This window comes from Tenrec ecaudatus, chromosome 15 (genome assembly GCF_050624435.1).
Source record: "Tenrec ecaudatus isolate mTenEca1 chromosome 15, mTenEca1.hap1, whole genome shotgun sequence".
Lineage (NCBI taxonomy): Eukaryota > Metazoa > Chordata > Mammalia > Afrosoricida > Tenrecidae > Tenrec > Tenrec ecaudatus.
In genome coordinates this window covers 107,396,221-107,413,740 of record NC_134544.1, presented here as the reverse complement: position 1 = coordinate 107,413,740, position 17,520 = coordinate 107,396,221, and positions in this window count along the sequence as shown.

Below are 17,520 nucleotides of genomic sequence, written 5' to 3'. Positions count from 1 at the left end.
TGTCCCCCAAGATTATGATCCTGTGCTTCCAGGTCCCTGACTCATGGCCAATAAGTTTTCATCATTGTGCCTCTGTATGCTCAACCACATTCAAGCTGTAGTTATAGCAAAGGTAAATACCCATGTACAAATAATATCTTGTCATCTATATATGACAGTATAACCACAATTACATATATAAAACCACAATTATATATATAGTATATTTTATATACTATACCTGCTCAGACTGTCTTTTATCCATGCGTCTACTCATAGATCACCGTGATTGCAGGATTGTGTATGTAACAATATAGTGTCTTTACCTCCGTTGACTTTAAGTCTTACATTCTGGGGAGGACTTTTTTCCTTAATACGAAAACTAAAAAGAATAAGATTACGTACATAATAGTTAATATATTGATTTGGCAATCTAAGATTATTAATTTGGCAAAAGATATCAAATTAAATTATAAGGTAGGTTTCAAATTAGATGAAATTTTTTGCATCACATTGTAGACAAATAGTATGTACTCTGGATTAGTTTATAATAAAATGGTTTCGAAAAATAAATAAAATATAGTCTAAAAGCTAATATCTTTAATATGTCAAAAATTCATACAATTTAATAACACATAATGTAGTTTTAAGTCTCAAAGAGGGAACAGAGAAATTAAAGATTAAAGTAAAATATAGAAAGTGTTTGACATACCACTATATAATACTATATAATACTTCGTACTTGTGAGTGTCTAATGAAAATGGCATTCTTAATCAATGGAAGGAATGTATTCAAACGTAGTAATGATCATCTCTGAGGCATTTTGTACCAATATTTGTGCTTTTTAACACTTGTCTAAATTTTCTTTTAATGGCATCACTTTTAAAATTCAAAAGGAATTTCCTTTTCCATCAGAGATGGAATAATAGTGCCAAATTTATTATTCTGCCTAAAGCATACAGACAAAAATTGAAACAAGATGTGAACACAAGAACATTTATATGTTTACAAACAATCAAATAATGGTATCTGACAACAAACTAGAAATGATCTTTGAGAGACAGGAAACAAACTAGATAAATGCCATGATTCCTTGGCTTCTGCAGAGACCAATCCAGCAGATATTTTCATAACAGAGAATATCAGAGAATAGAGACATATAAGGCAAGAGAACTTATTAATCAGCACATGCATTTGAGGAAAGTACCTGATGTTGGAGAAAAACACACTGGCAGCGAAGCTAAACTAGCCCACATTTGCACAGGCCTCGGAATAGCCCCCGTTCCCTCCTATGTGAGTGGAAACACTCATAGGTCATTGGGTAGGTTGCTCAGAAGCACCCCACCTTTGTGGGGGGAGAAAAAGCCCTCATCCAGGGCTTTGCCCTCCCCACGCTGGGCATTGGCCAATGGCTGGGTACAATTTTCCTGGCTATAACAAAAGGGTGCTGTTTATGGCAGCAAGTGAGTAGAGGAAAAGGTACATCTTTTTCAAAGGAAACATCTTTTTAAAGGAAATCATCTGCCCCAAAAGGCAATAGTGTTATTGTTCAGACCCTAAACTATACAAAATGCTGCTCAAGACTTGCCTAAAGCAAGACCTGGAAAATTGAAACTCTTTACAAGCAATTTAAATGTACCCCACAGCAAAATTCAAGAATATTTGTATGGATTGTGATAAGAGTTGTATGAGCCCCTAATAAAATGTTAAAATAAATACATAAATAAAAATAAAGTAGCAAAAAAGAAAGAAAGAAATTAACACAAAACAACCCCCAAGATTGCCTGTCATCCAAAAAAAAGTACTGGGCCTGAGTAGCAGCTGCGATCTTGAAAGTTTATGAGTAGCCACATAAGAAGTAACTATTGGTCTCTCCCTATGTGGAGCCAAGTAGAGGGAAGAAAATTGAAAAAATGGAAAGCAGTAGCCAATGGACTAATGGACATATTCATATCCACATGAATATGAGTGAGTGTGTATGATCCTGAGCCTTTAAAAACAGGTAACCAGCTACCACAATGAACGGCGCTGAAAGGGATCCCATAGGAGCTTCCTAGATAAAGTGGGAGACATTACAGGGCAACACTCAGAATCATTCAAAATAAAGACCCTTGACAATCCCAATGGATTCCAGGAAAAGGAAACATGTACTATAGAAGGATGTCATGACCGAAAGTTCCCAGAGTAGAAGATGAGAGAGTTCCTGTGATTTATCATGCTGGTACTTCTTCAAGGGAATTTGTTAAATCTAAATAAAGTGTTTTTTTTTCCTCCTGGTCCTTCAACAAGTTAAATATTTCATGATGCGTCCATGGGCACCCCATCACAGCCACACTTCTATGCTGCATGGATTTAAGAGGCACACTGTAAGGTTTCCTTTATTTAGTAAGTGATTGATTCACTTGACCAATATTTATTGAGCACCAACTACGTGACAGACATTGTTCTCAGTGCTGTGAGTACAATAGTGAACAAGACAGACAGTTGCTTTCATAGTTTATTTACTTAAGCTCCTACTGGCTTTTGCGTTTGCAAATTTACTACATGTTTTAAAAGCCGACCAAATGGGTAAAGTAACAATTTCATTAAAATGGCTCCAGTAAGTGGCCCTGTTCCTCAAAATTTCTCACTACTCAAAATTATGCATCCATGACTATTTTCCACCCCTTCTGTTTTCTGTGCAAACATTCACACACCAGTGTTGAGATTAAGGCAGGGATGCCATGATAGGAAAGGAAGAGCATGTAAACCCAATCAGTCGTTTTTGCCTTCCTCTATCAGATTCTGATGAAGACTCCTTGCAATTGAGAGACTCTTCTCAAGTTCACTGGGTTAGGGGCGGAGAGTGGGGAGATGTTACTGACAGGGGAGGCTAAGACTAAAGAACACCATAATGCTGCCCCATGTTTGCATATGTATTGTGGGTAAACTAGTCACAGACCAGTGTGTGCACCTACAGGAGGCATTCAGCCAGGTTAACAACCAATACCTCACTCTGGCCAATCTACCCTCTAAACAGCAATTTTCAAGTTCATCATTGTTCCTAAAATTAGTCACCACCCATGTCCTGTATATGGCTGGTATCTCATGGCATTTTCAGTTAATTTTTTTCACTATCTCCAGAAACAGTAAGTCATGCTTTCCTGTGTCTGTATATGAGGCAGGTTGATAACATGAAAAGAACACCAAATTGATTCAAAGATTCCCCCTGACCGCAAATCCTTGTGTAATCTTAGATGATCCTCCATGCCTATCTGTCAAATGTAAATAATAATATCTTTCTTGCTAGATTGTAATGGAAATAACAATGACATATTAAATATACAGTGCTTTATAAGTCAAAAGTCACATATAAATCTTACCATTCCTTGTAATACAAAATAATAATAAAGCAAAAATAGCATATTGCAGTAGTTTTGTACTTAATTCCATAATTGATTGATTTCTAGTTTTTTTCCCACAATATTTTTATCTTTGTTGTCAGAAAAAAAAAAGAGTGTGAGTGAAACTTATGAAGTTGAATAACTTGACCCAGAAAGATCATTCAACTGGGAAATGTAAGGGAGGAATTGTTTTATTTATCGATTGTGTTTTCCACTATGCCCAGAGTGCATCATGCATAATGCTTTCAGTGAACATTGATTATATGGTTAAACTTTCTTGTAATATTCCTTTAAGAAAACAAGACTAAATTTCCCTACTTTCAGCTCTCCAGCAGATTAATCAATGGACCACTCACTGCAAGGTTGGTGATTGAAGCACACCAGCCTATCCACAGAAGAAAGATGGGACCCTCTGCCCTGTAAAAATTTACAGTCTCAGAAACCCTATAAAGCATCGCTATAAATCAGAATCAACTATATGCCAGTGGGTTTGGCTTTTTTGTTCTTCATTCTAAAAAGCATAAGTTATTTTGAAGAACTATCAGAAGTCCTTCAATATTGGCCCCTGTCTCATCGGGGTTACTGTACTTAGTGTCAAGTGGTGTTCACTGTTTTCCTTCAACCATTTTTCTGCCATTAGTAGTAAATAAATCTCTTCCCAGGTAATGCTACATAAAACCTCTAATCTGATTCTCTATCCACCTAGGCTTCTCACCTGGGGAATCCTTGGAGGTACAAAAGACAGTGAGACCTGCAGTGACCTGCAAGCTACAACAGAGTTTGGTGAAGAAGGAGTGAATGGGGTCTTCCCTGGCTGCAGTCACGGTCTGCCATTTATTGAAGAGAGCAACTTTATGGCAGAGAACCAGCGGGCAAGGGAAAAGGAGCTGACAGATAGAAGCAGAGAAAGGAAACTGGGGGAGGGGAGGAGAGAGAGAGAGAGAGCTGCCTCTTCTCACAGAAGAATCAAGAAAGCAGTAAGAGAGTGAACAAAGACTCATTTTGGGTATTGAAATCTTTTGGATGTCTGTAACACTGCGCATCTTTCTGGTTGGATCGTTCTGTGCCCCTAGGTAGACACTCACATCTGCACTGTGATGCCATCATTTTGCATGGCAGCTGTGAGGATGAAATAGGGAGCACGGATTTGTTTGGAAACAAAAAAGCTTGCTGAAAACTACGAACAGTTTTGCAATTGGACCCTTTGTCTTATACCTATGACCTTGTGTTTGTCATTCATTTTGCAATGTTCTTAGACATTACTACATATATTTCTTCTGTTACAATCCTTATCTTCTGTTACAATCATTATTTTACTTCTCAGTATAATTGATGTGTACTACGTCTCTTAAAGTAGCTGCGTAGTTTTTGAATCTTTCTCTTCTATTTTTTGGTTATTTTTTTGTCTCTGCACTTCAGGTTGGAAAGTTTATTGGCCTGTCTTCTAGCCCACTGATTCTTTCCTCAACTGTGTTGAGTCTATTACTGAGGCCATCAGTATTCTACATTTCCATCACAGTGTTTATTTCTTTTGATTCTCATTTAGATTTTCTATTTCCTACTTAAAATATATTTTTGAATATTGTTCCATTAGAGTTCTCAGCATATTCATTATAGTTGGCTTAAATTCCTATATGATAATTCCAATATCTGTGTCACATCTCAGTCTGGTCTAGGAATTCCTACTATATATGCTTACTGTAGAAATTTTGCAAAAAAAATGCTTAAATTTTAAAATTACCCATAATTGCTGCATCCGGGACAGTATTTTTACCTAGCTTCCTCTTAGTTTAAAATACATAAATATTTAATTGAATCAGAATTACATTCTATGCAAAATTTTCTTTTTCTTTTCATTGTATTATATAACTTTATCCCATATTTTATAATAATCCTCTACAACTTTTTTTTCCTGCATGACTCTCTCTAAATTCGAAGTTAAGCATTTGCAAGCTTCAAAAAACAAAAATATTTCTGAACCACAATTATCTGTCTGACGGGCTCAATACTTCTTTTTCAGAGTTGTTGAGAAGCTAAGAGGAGAGCACCTTTTAAAAATTACTAGAACAGTTCGGTGACAGATTTCAGTTTCCAAAGATGATCACACAACATCACCTTCTCATATACCATTCTGTGGCTGTCCTTGCTTTTCCCATATGAGAATGTCGCATTCCCTTTCCTTGAGTCTAAACTGGTCTTAGTGGTTTCCTATTCAAAAGAATACTGTAAAATGGACATTCTGGGACTTCCAGCGCTAGGGCATAAGAAAGTTCACAGAGGTCACTCGGGTATTTTGGAATATATGTTTTTTTGTTTGTTGTTTTTTTTGCGTCCTGAATTATCATATAAGAAGTAAGCTCCCTGCTGTCCTTGCTGGGGAGACCATATGGAGATACTGTGAGAATGCACGAAGAAAAATAGTGCTCCTCCAGCCTCAGATGTTCCAGTGCCCACTCCTTTGAGTCATCCAGACTGACGCTGTAATCATGAAGTAGAGATGGGAATCCCCACGATGCCCTATCTGAATTTAATCCTCAAAACTCTTAGAAATGGAACACAGTAATTATTGTTTAATGCCACTGCATTTGGAGGAAGTTTGTCATGCAGCAGTAGATAATAAGAACAAGTCCCAGCCAAAGAATAAAGATTCAATGAAAAGTAGTTTTTGTTAACATATTTTTAGTGGTTACAAAACTTTCATAGTACAGTGGATCAAAGTTTATCTAGATAACTGTCTGTCTATTGTTAAACATTCAATTTTTAAAAACATTTGATTAGGGACTAAAAATTCAATTTTTTTTGTTAAACAATAGTCGTAATGCTGTGTTATAAATAGCAAGATCAGTAGTGTTCTTATAGAGAAATCATCTGCATACTCATTTCGTTAGGTGAATTCTTACGAATGCTGAATCTCTGAGTTAAAGAGTATGAACACTTAAAGGCTCATGGAATTTCAGATTACCCTCTAAAATATGTAAAATTCTACCAGAACTAAATGAGATCATGGGAAAATTTATAATTATGATTTAAAAGATTTTTCCCTTCTTTTGACACATCGAAAATATCTTTATTTTATGCTGTAATGTTTGGCTATTTTGACTGTGTTTTGAACTTTTCCCCATTATCATTTTTTCAATCTTTTTAAAAGTCTGTCTGCCCTCAAACTGGGTGCATAATCAAAAGTGGTGAAGAAAGCAGAAGATGCCTGAATATTAAAAGATATAGTGTCTTGGATCTTAAAAGCTTGAAGCCAAACAAGTGGTCATCTAGCAGGTAATCAACAAAAGCCACATGGAAGAAGCACACCAGCCTGTGTGGTAATGAGGTGTCGATAAGACCAGGTATCAGAAGTACAAAAATAAACAGTCTCCTCAAGGGGGTGGAGAGAAGTCAAAGGTCAAAGTAGAGACCCAGAGTCCATCCATAGATAACTGGACATTCCCATGTAGAGGGGCTGCACAGAGGAGAAAATACATCCAGGGTCAGTTTAACACTTATTAAGCACACAACACCCCTCTAGTTCTTTAATCCTTTCTCTCCCCCCTCCCACGATTATGATCTCAGTCCTCCCTCACAAATCCTGCTAGACCAGTTTCCATACAGTTGCACAGACAATATACAGAACTCAGGATAGACAAATCCCCTCAGAAAAAGTAATGTTAGTAGTGATTCCAGGAGGGTAGGGTAAGGGGGGAGAAGTAGGGGGAAGGAAGAACGAATAGCAATGATGAGGAATAACCCCCTCCAGGGGGATGAATACCAGGGTAGTAGGGGAAGGGCTAGAAGGGGTGGTGAAAGATTTGTATAAATAATAATAATATATTAAGGGTTCAGAGGCGGTGGCAGGGTGGGGGAGGAAGGGGAAAAAGAGGAGTTGATATTAAAGGGTTCAAGAAGAAAGATAATGTTTAGAAATTATTGATGCCAACAACTGTACATGTCTGCCTGATACAATGGATGCATGCATTGTTATAATATATGTAAGAGCCTTCGATAAAATGATTTATTAAAAATTTTAAAAGCCTAAAAGTAAAAATCCGTCTACTATGTTCCTTTCTGACTTTTTTTTGAGTGCAAGCTTTGAGTTGCAAGCATATATTTTTAGTAAAGTGGACACTTAACTGGACTAGGAATTTTATATTTGATGCTGCATCATAGCAAATAATTTATTTCTCCTTCAGTATCTCTATTGACACTGAACATTCCTGCTTTATGGAATGTCCCAGAAGATTTGTTTTCTGAATCCAGACAATGCATGTTCTTTTGAATGTTCACTGAGAACCAAACCTAAAAGATTCTTTTCTATCTGCTCACAGATACAAATTTAATTCCTCAATACGAAAATTGTCAAGAAATTGGAGTCGTTGTCTCTTTGTTTCCCCTTAAGGTTCTCTTTATCCTTGCATATTCTTCTCATATTACCATCTTTCTAGAATAAGATCTCAGCACCCTTTGGAAAAGGAAGGAATATGGTTTATAATCAGCAATATATCTATGTGCATGGTAGAAAGTTCTCTCTCCACCTATATAAAGAAATTGCATAATTAAAAATGTATCACTTTATTGTATGCTTCTAAATCTGGCTTTATGACTCATCTCCCCCAAAAAAGGCCTTTCAAGTTGATCCAAGTGCCTTCCATTTTCTCAGTCGGAATTATAAATCTTCAATATTTGAAGTTCGTATAATTTTATCTTAGTGACTTTGAATCGTGAATTTGGCACTTGGACATTGTGTTAGTCAATGTGGGAGAACAGAGAAAGTACAAAGGTATGGCTGTAATACTCAGTCTTCACCTCCCCAGCAGGACAATTTTGGACAAATTCCCTAACCTTTCTAAGTGTCCGTATAGATTATTGGAGGGGTAGGTGAAGAAGTTGCAAGAGTCTTTTAGAACTCTCTGACTCTACATGTCTAATTGGATATGGTCTTGTGATTAAATATAAAGGAGTTGAATATACCAAGCAGGCTTAGTCTAAAGATTAAAGTTATATTGTTAAACTTTTTCAACTCTTAAGGTCACATCCATCCTCCAAGTTGTTCTTCTTTCATATATGTCAAGGGGCCAGTAGACTTCTACAATAGACATCCCTTCCCACCCTCCCCTAGCCTCCACCAGTCTTTCTTGTTAAATTTAGTAACCTTTTCTTTTTTCTTGAAAAGGAGCTATAAAAATAACGCTTACCTCAAACTCAGATTATTCTTTGAATCAAAAAGAGTTCCGAATTTGGAAATGTAATTTTTTTGAGGAATGAAATCCAAAGCAGTGTCACCCAAAGGCTACTTCTTCATATTTTAATTCCATTTCATTTAGTGCTGATTTAAAACAGACACCTGTGGTGCAGAACAGAGAGGATGGCTGGAAAGCCAAGAGTGAAAAGCCTGGAAAAGCAGATAAGGTCCCTCTCCTCTTTCCCTTGAGTACTACCTCCTCCTTTCCCCATGCCTGATTTATTTTTTTAGCATTTGATTTAATAATTTCAAAGGATATACTGGTCTAAATCCATTATAGCTTTCCGCATTAAAAACATGCCACCTCTCATGATACTACCAGCCCCTTTACACTGGAGCCAGTGCAGTCTGACTGCTCCGAAAACGTAATCAAACACAGCAGTGGGATGCTGCCAGACAGTGTTATGGGCCAAGTGAAAGATGAGGTCAGTTTATGACTTTAGTTAATTTCACGTGAGATCGTTGACATGGAAACTGGAAAGGAAAGAGGGAGACCGAACCTCCTGGCAAATGATAAGTGAGGAAACATGATCAGTTTCTAATATTCTCATTGCTCAGAGCTGAGTGATCTGCTGCTACAGAGATTTCAAGATCAAGTTCTTGAGGTCTGAGTAATTTTCTAATTTTAATTATGGAGAGATGATTGAAAATGTCAGGGACCCAGGTTCCAGAATTTCAAGTTGCCTCTTTTCCTCCATTCAGGATTTCTTGAAATGCCTAGTTGCTGCTACACAGGCCTTTTAAGATATTTTGGTGTCGTTAGTTGTCCTCAAGTCAATTGTGACTCAGAGCGTTACTGTGTACAACAGGATGAAACACTATCCAGTCCTGCACCATCCTCCGATTGTTGCCATCGCTCTCTCATTCCCCCCAAACAGGAATCTTGATGTCATTGCTAGTGTTAAATGAGATCTCTAACTGAGCAGGGTGGAATGGAAGGTCAGGAGATCTAGTGTCTCAACAAACAAGCTGTGTGATCCTGGGGGAGCCATGCCATCAGTCCTCACCTCTATGAAGTGTAACTTTTGAAATTCTGAATGGTGCAGGATACATTTACACTGGTGTGGGGGAGGACAGGAAAGACAGACACTAACACTGTTTGTGCTCGCTTTGCTGTAAGTCTGAAAAGAAGATTTGATGATTTTGCAACAGAACTTTCAGCTGCTGATACGTAAGATCAATAATTTTTAGCACTGTGTTAATGCTGCAGTTGCAGGAACCAGAAATCTATGAGGGGATACTCCCCACCCACCCCCCAAATGGAATTTGCATGCAAAGCTATATATTTACATTTGTTTTACAAAACAACCTTATCATCTTCAAAGTACTCTCAATTACACTTAATACATTTGTCAAAACTCCAATTCCATTCTTGGAAAAATTTTTCAAACTCGTCTGCTTGGTTGGCTGACAGCGAACACCTCCCTCGTTTTTTTTCTTCACCTCTTCTACATCATCAAATATCTGTCTTTTCATGTCCCTTTTCATTCTCAGAACAAAAAGAAGGTACCCGGATGGAGGTCAGCTGGGCATGGGGAATAGAGGTATGCTGTTTTTTTTGCCAAAAACTGGAACACTGAGATTGCTGCATGAGCAGTTGTATTGTCATGGTGGCAAAACCAGTCCCCTGTCTACCACAAATCCGACCGTTTTTTGTCGCACACCGTTACGTAATCTTTTCAGAACCTCCAAATAGAAAACATGATTCATAGCTTGCACCTGATGGAATGAACTCCAAATGCACTATGAGCTGACATTTTTGTCAGTTCGGGAAGTTGACGGAAATCCAGAATGAGGTTTGTCATCAATCGACATTTCACCTTTTTGAACTAAGAAAACCACTCACACACCTGAGTTTTTCCCATAGCACTGTTCTTGCAAGCTGTGTTCAACACCACAACAGTTTCTTTGGCATTTTTCCTGAGCAGAAAGAAAAATTTCACAGCAGTACACTGTTCTCTTAAATCAGCCATCACAAAAAATGAGGTTGAAGTGAAACTGCTTTTCTGAAAAGAATGCACTGTGACCAGAAAGAACCTTCCCAGGAAATGCCACTGTGTACATTTATGCAATTTGAGGTGGGGGGAGATAGGTAACCCCTTGAATGTCAGTTTTATAGGGAGTCTTAGTAGTGTGGTGAGTTTGACTGCTAATCACAGTGTCAGCAGTTCAAAACCCCCAGCCGCTCCAAGAGCTGAGGCTCCAAAGGTGAGGCTTTCTGCTACTGTAAAGAGCTAGAGTCTTGGAAATCCACATGGGCAGTCCCATCCCATCCTATAGAGCCACAATGAATTGGAATTGACTTGATGCCACTGAGATGAGGGCAGTTTATACACATACACACACACACACACACACATAATCAGTAATCAATTTGACTATTGATTACTATCTGTGGGGCACACTCTTGCTTGTGGGGAACAGGCCTTCATTTCCAATTATTGGTGGAATATGCCTGGCTCCTTCTATCGCCTTCTCTTCCTGTTCAGCCATTACATCATTTCGTGAAGTTTGAAAATACACCAGCCACTCAACCAGCCATTTCTTTGCTCCTCCTTCCCATTGCTCTAGCATTTGATTTAGCAATGTACCTAAGTACCTCATTTTCCCTTATTATTTCAGGTTAGCCAAGAGGAAATTAGAAACTACATTAAATTGTAATTTGGAATCTTTTATTAAACAGAAAATGGGAATTACCAGTTTATACTATAATGGAATAACTAGGCACAGGGGCCTCTATGGATTGCACAAATGACCTTACCATCCTACCATTTCCATGACTGATTTTTCACCACAACATCTGAGCATGAAAGGCATCAGTTGTAATAATAACAATATACAATAACAATATTGTATTGTATGATAATATGCATAGTATTTACTAGGTATTTATTCTACCTATTTATTGTGGTGCAGTAACTAAGCAATCAACTGCTAAGCCCGAAGTCAGTGGTTTGAACCCACCAGCCGCTCAGAAGAAGAAAGATGTGACTGAGCCTCATAAAGTCTATGGAGCCATTCTACTCTGAGTCTGCAAATATTTATGGAAGTAGAAAATCTTTCTATCTCCCAAGGCATGGCTTGTGGTTTTGAGCTGCTGACCCTCAAGTTAGAAGCCCAATGGGTAACTAGTATGCCATCCGGGCTTCTCACCTTAAAGCTAAGTAAAAGGCAAAATTAGAGTGCAAAGTGAAAATTGTTTGCAGAAGTAAGAACAAGGTGCACACACTGTCATCGCATGCATTCTTGGATCTGGGAATTAGAGAATTTGGGAATACATGAGAATCACTTAGACAAGCATGTCTGAAGGAAGCAGTCTCTCTATAGCAATTAGAAAGAAGAAACAATTTACTTTGACAAAAACTCCATGAGTGTCTTAAATGAAGTGAAACAAAAATCGTAGTCCACTGGGAAATTTCCATTTATCCTTTAGCATAGTTCTAGCTCATGCCCAACATAAAATTTCTGAAAATTGTTGGTCCTAGGAAAACTTATCTCCATCAAACATGAGTAATCAACAGAAAGTAGTATAGCAACTATTTTTAAAATAGCAAGTGAGTTAAAAGAAAAAAAGAAGCAACAAATAATGAAAAATGACCAAACGCTTTGTATAAATATCACATATTTAATATACCAAATGCTACTCTGAGGCAAGATTGCATGAAACCTAGGAAACATGTTTAAAATGCAAGAGAAAATAAAATGTGAGCAAGCAAAACTGAGATAAAATGTACAATAAATTTTAAACCATCAAAAAATGAAAGTAAAAATGGAAACACAAGATAGAAAAGCCACTATATAGAAACTAGGAAATTACAAGAACAAAAATTAAAACCAAAAAATATACTTAAAATATTTAGAAAATTACAGTCATCTGAGAGAGTCTACAGTAAGAAAAACGTTTTAAGAGGACATGATGCAAAGGGCTTAAGTGGAGAGCAAATGCTTTGAAAATTGTGAGGGCAAAGAATGTACAGATGTGCTTTACACAATTGATGTATGTATGGATTGTGATAAGAGTTGTATGAGTCCCTAATAAAATGTTTTTTTAAAAGAAAGACAACGCTGTTACTATCCACTAAAAGCATTTGCTAACAACAACAACAAAAGAAAAAAGTTTTAAAATTGAAAGAAAGCAATTTTTCCCCCAAAACAGAAGACTTGTTGAGTTTACTATGATAGCCTAGATTGACTAGAGAAAAAAATCTAGGGACACTCATATATGTGTAAGAGAAAGCTTTATATTAAAGGGTAATTATATATCAAGAAAACCTCCCAGCCCAGTCCAGATCAAGTCCATAAGTCTGATATTAGCCCAGAAATCCAATCCTAGTCCATAAATCTCTCTTCAGATTCATGCAGCCACATGAAATGATTCAGAATGCAGGATGATCACAGATCAGTATTAAAAGGTCTGTGGAGCCTTGAGAATGATTGGGGCAGGGAATGTATGGATGTGCTTTATACAATTGATGTATGTATATGTATGGATTGTGGTAAGAGTTGTATGAGTCCCTAATAAAATGTAAAAGAAGAAAAGAGAAAAAAATGATTAGGGCAAAAAATAAATAAATAAATAAAAGGTCTGTGGATCCAATGGCGGTGGAAGCAGCACAGGCCTGGTACAAGCTCTCTTAGGTCTCACCCTGGCTCCATACGGCTTGTGAAGCTGAGAGAGAATGTTTTCCACATTCAGGAGAGATGAAGCTCCCAGAATCCTGATGAGAAGGTCACGCCCACAAGGAGTCATCATCAGGTTGTGACCCAATTAACAGGCTAGACTTCACCCCTACACTTATTTATCAAGTTGACGTGAAATTATGTAACTACCCATATTTACATACTGAATAAACATGATATTACATCACAGAGAAAATTAATTCACTTGGTCAACACCAAGACATCTACTGGAATACTTACTGGATTTCAAAGAATGTTAAATGATAACTTTAATAACACTATGGGTAACAAGTCACTTGTAAGAGGAGATTATTCCACTTATTCTCACACTTCCACAGTGATATTCATTTCTAGGAAACATGTAAACACAATAATAATCAAGAAAAGATAGGGCGGCTGCATGAGAAAAGATTAGACTTCATTGAGGAATAGTTCCAGAAATAATAGAGGATCATTACATAATAATAAAGTGATCAATTCTCCCAGAAGAATTAACAATGTTGTATCTAACAATGAAGCTTCAAAATACATGAAACAAAAATTTATAGAAATAAAGAATAAATTATCATTATATTTGAAACTTCAAATTATCTCTCATTAATTGATAATAAAAGCACTCAGGAAATCAGTAATAATGTAGAAGACCTAAACAAAGTGTCAGTGAACTTGAACTAATTGACATTTACAGAACAATTCACGCAAAATGTACAAACATAACACTATTTTCCAGTGATATGGAACATTGAATACAAATAGACTTTACTTTAGGTAATAAATAAAACCTGAACAAATAATAAAACCCCAAAATATAGGAAATGTGTATGCTGACCATACTAGAAGCAAGCTAGATATCAATAAATGAATATCAACAAAATCACCAAATAATTGGAAATTATTTAAATACATTTTTAAACAGCTCTTGGATCAAATAGGAAGTAAGAAAGGAAAATATTTTTTAGCTAAATGAAGCATCTAGAAAGCCTAGATGTTCTAGAGAACAACAAACTAGGGGCTACTGTCCGGGAGCAAAATTTTGGTCTAATAAAAATTTTTTTATCTCCTTTCCCCGGGAAAAAAGAACCAACCAATATTTTCCCAGTGCATGTTAGCTCTGGAACAGTGACTATTACCTCCTCCTCTTCATCCCCTTTTCACAGATACACTGTGATAGCTATCCTCTCTCTCCTCTATCATTACATGTTGAGCGTAAAAATTAAATAATTTTTCTTTTAATTTTATAGATCATGTAATCAGGAGTACTCGAATTCTAACTAAAAACATGAGGTCCTACAGGTCATATTGGATAGTTTTACATGTCTTTATTTGTGAGATTAAGCATATTTTTCATATTGTGGAAGGGATATAAAATAATAATAATACATAGGAATAGACTATAATAGAATAAATGAAGATTCAAAGTCCCTGCTAATGAAGATCAAGAAATGCCACTTTCAGTATAGATTACAACTCAAAATAAATAAAACTAAAATCTTCACAACTGGATCACTAGGCAAACAACAAATCTGTCTTAGAAAAAGTTTAGCCAGAATGCTCCTTAGAAGCAAGGATGGCAAGGCATGGTCTCACATAATTCTGACATATTGTCTGGAGAGACCAGCCCCTGCAGAAGGACACCATGCTTGGTAAAGTAGAGGAGCAGCAAAAAAGAGGGAGGCTCTCAAGGAGAAGATTGACAGAGTACAACAATGGGGTTGAATATAAGAATAATTTAAGGATGACATAAGACCAGGCCGTGTTACATTCTGTCATACGTAAGGTTGCTACGAATCAGAACTGGCTCAACAGCACCCAACAGCAACATAATAGAATAATAGAAAAAACTATTCTCCTGGACTTCCTCTGTTCACCAACTAGGGTGGAAGAGTATATTTTCCCATAGATCCTTGCGGAACTGCCATGTGGCCTGTGAGAAGCTAGTGATGGGTGAACATAAATGACCTATCATAAGAACTAGGCTCACCAACCATGTTTTCACCAAGAAGAATTATTTTCATCAGAACCACAAAAGATGGGTATAAATAGAATGGGAGAAAATGTGAAACAGAACTTAAATATTTTAAAACTCTGGAAGGACTAAATCAAGAGACAAAAGGACTCCTGAGCTATTGTCCTAAGTTTCTCTTTCAACCTTAAACCCAAATCATCCCTCTTAGGTAAATAAATAACAAGCATAATATATGAGTAATGAACTCCTTTAAAAATCATCTGTAGATGACCAAATGGTCAAAGATTACTTTAAAGCAAATATGAGATAATAAGGGGGCAATGAAAGAACACTGGAAGTGGGACAATCAGAACAAGGTGAATGAGAATAATAAAACAATGTGAAAGATGTAACCAATTACAGAAGTATTTCTGTTGACATTGTTAAGTGTGGAGCTTATTTGCTATGCAAAATTTCCCCTTAGGAATAGTCAAATATTAATAATTTTAAAGACCTGAGCGGAATGTCTCAAGACCATATGTGTCCATTTGTATTGTCCCCGCCTGCCATTCACATTGTCTAATAGCCACTGACTTAAGAATGAAGAAAGACATGTAGAAAAGATCTGAACTAGACACTCGTCTTAAACATGGAGCCTGGACCCTGCAGCCCAGAGTACACCTTAGCCTAGTTGAGTGGTAGCCATCTGCAGATGAATGAGCAAGAAATTAGTAATTGCTGTTTTAAAACACTGACGTTTGGTGTAGTTTGTTACATAGTTACAAATCACAGGGTGGAAAGAGAGACACAACAAATTCACAACATTTAATACAAAGGGTTAAAAACTAAATACAATTACAAGAAAACATCTACCACTCATCTGTCAATTTTTCATATGATGGTAGCATGTGTCCATGTGATGCTAGGTGTTACGCTATGATTATTTCAAATTCCAGGGTCACCCAAAGTGGGCATTTTCCAGTGGAGTTTCCAGATTAAAATAGACTAGGAAGGAGGACCTGGCTGTTCAGTTCAGAAGGGAGTGGGCACTTGAAACCTTGGAAATAGTAAGACAACATTATTTGTTACACTGCCTTAAAACAAAGAAGAATCAGAAGGTGGAAAATAGGCCCTTGGTTGTAGCTCAGGAAAGTAAAACAAAGCCAAGATAGCCTGAATAAAACCATTAGTATGTCCCTCATGAATTTAGAGACCTACTGAACAACAGATTTAACCCATTAAATATTAATGACTAAAGACTAGACTAGTTGCAACATGGCATCGAGGATATCACAGTTGACGAAACCAAAAGGACCTTAAGAAGATACGAAAGAAAGGAAAGAATCAAAGGGCAGTTAGAAGGGGTCTCTGAAACTTGCTCTAGAACATGGAGAAGAAAATATGAGGTCGAAAGGAAGAAGTAAAAGAACTTAGCAGAAGATTTCAAAGGTTTCAGAAAGCAAAGTACAATATTATAATGAAATGTACAAAGTTCTACATGGAAAAATCTCAAAGGGAAGAACATGATCAACAAATCTCCAACTCCATGAATTGGAGGAAAAACCACAAACATAAGTTGAAAAACTGAAGGTTTCTATGGCTAAAAATATTGAATGATGCAGAAAGCATCAAAATAAGATGAAAGATAGATATTATATGCCTACAAATATATACATCGAGCTGGACACAGAAATCACCTATTTTAAATTATTCACAACGATGTACAATTCTGCCCAAAACACATGATGATAATATAAGCTAAGGGAAATATGAGACAAGTACAAAATGATTAAAATGCTACTAAAAATGGAGGGGTGTTCACATACCAAAAACAATGAAGTGGGAGCGAGAACTCATGTAAAAAGACTGATTCAAAATGACTCAAAGATCTAAATGTGAAATTTGAAACCATAAAAATAGAAGCAACAAAGCCCACATTGAAGAAACACACCAGCTTGTGCGATCACGAGGTGTCGAATGGACCAGGTATCAGGCATCATCAGAACAAAAAATCTTATCATAGTGAATGGGGTGGGGGGGGGGGAGTGCAGAGTGGAGACCCAAAGCCCATTTGTAGGCCACTACCCCTTACAGAAAAGTCTCGGGAAGGAGATGAGCCAGTCAGGGTGTGATGTAGCAATGATGAAACATGCAACTTTCCTATAGTTCCTAAATGTTTCTTCCCCTCTCCACCCCCCACCCCCAACACACTATCATGATCCCAATTCCACCTTACAAATCTGGCTAGATCAGAGGATGCTCACTGGTACAGATAGGAACTGGAAATACAGGGAATCCAGGG